Source organism: Bactrocera latifrons, unplaced genomic scaffold, assembly GCF_001853355.1.
Source record: "Bactrocera latifrons isolate USDA-ARS-PBARC rearing strain unplaced genomic scaffold, ASM185335v1 scaffold_242, whole genome shotgun sequence".
In the NCBI taxonomy this organism is placed as follows: domain Eukaryota; kingdom Metazoa; phylum Arthropoda; class Insecta; order Diptera; family Tephritidae; genus Bactrocera; species Bactrocera latifrons.
This window is the reverse complement of record NW_017535986.1, coordinates 96,281-97,541: the sequence shown is the minus strand read 5'-3', so window position 1 is coordinate 97,541 and position 1,261 is coordinate 96,281. Positions and strand designations below refer to the sequence as shown.

At 31.7% G+C, this 1,261-nt stretch overlaps 1 protein-coding gene and 1 non-coding gene across 2 annotated transcripts in view; one reads left to right on the top strand and one right to left on the bottom strand.

The window, feature by feature from the left end:
* LOC108969154 (patched domain-containing protein 3) overlaps positions 1-1,261 on the bottom strand; it is a 73,615-nt gene that overhangs the window by 14,977 nt on the left and 57,377 nt on the right. The window lies entirely within an intron of this gene.
* On the top strand, positions 1,130-1,201 carry Trnae-uuc. The gene has a single exon. It is a non-coding gene; the product is annotated as a tRNA-Glu (tRNA).

Genomic DNA, 1,261 nt, shown 5'->3' with positions numbered 1-1,261 from the left:
ATATATATAAATTTGCAATTCATCGATGGCACTCAACCTCTTAAATGAGCGTTCTGAAAAGTATACAAGTATATTTTTGACTGAGAATTCTAAAATTTGCAGCAAGGTCATCTTGCAATGCTTCGACAAGATTATTGCACATAGCAGTGCCACGAGTACGACTTGTCGTCTTAATTGCTTAATATTTAAGTACGAGTATTTGGTGAGAAATAATATGTATATGAAAAGTTAGCGTGGCTTTAATCTGTTTGGGCATTTCTATATCCTGCACAGAGTATATTAAGTTGCCGAGATGCTGCTAATACGCAGAAAGAAGCGTCAATGAACCTATAAATATATAAACGGTATAATCTTAGAAGAAATTATACAAATTGGATTATAGATATGGAAATTATTTTGCCAGTAGAATGTGTTAGAAGAACGTATTATATGGGGATATCGCAATAAAGTCCTACAAACTTGCTACCTCGTGATTATAGCAATTGTTTGATCGGTTCGCTACTCACCCACCGTTTTAATGCAGCTATTTGTGTGTACATTAGAGTTGGTCGATTTTTTTCTATAAAATATTCTTAATCGCGTATGCGAGAAGTTTAAAGAACAAATGGTACATAACAACTTTGGCTGTCAGACTATTTGTCTAAAACCGATTTCGAGCGAAGTTTAAAAAATTTAAATAATCGCTTATTATGGAAAATCTGTGTTATGGTTGTTCGATTTGACCCATTCTAGGTGTTTAATTTCATTCGTATATGCCAAAAACAGACGAACAAATTTTTATAACCCCTTCCAAATCCTTTGAATCTCGAATAAGCGATTTTTCCGTTTTTGGTTCCCATAAATTAATCCGCTCTAATGTATTTACATATATTAAAGTTAATAAAATCAAAGCGAAGTAATTTTGAGTACCCTCCGTATTTAAACACAAACAACAAAATTATGTTATTTTTAATTTAATTAATTTAATTAAGTTCTTAATTTTATTTCTTATGTATTTATTCTTAGCTGGCCAAAAAGTATCGTATTTTGTCTTGATTTATATTATACATAATATAAATAATAATGTAACATTTCAAAATAACGAAGGCGTTAGTTGAAAACATGTATTTTAGCACAARTTATCCGCCCATCCCATATGGTCTAGTGGCTAGGATATCTGGCTTTCACCCAGAAGGCCCGGGTTCGATTCCCGGTATGGGAAGCTTTTTTGCTCTCGTTTGTTACTTTTTTAGATGTTATAATATAATATATGGTATTTTTT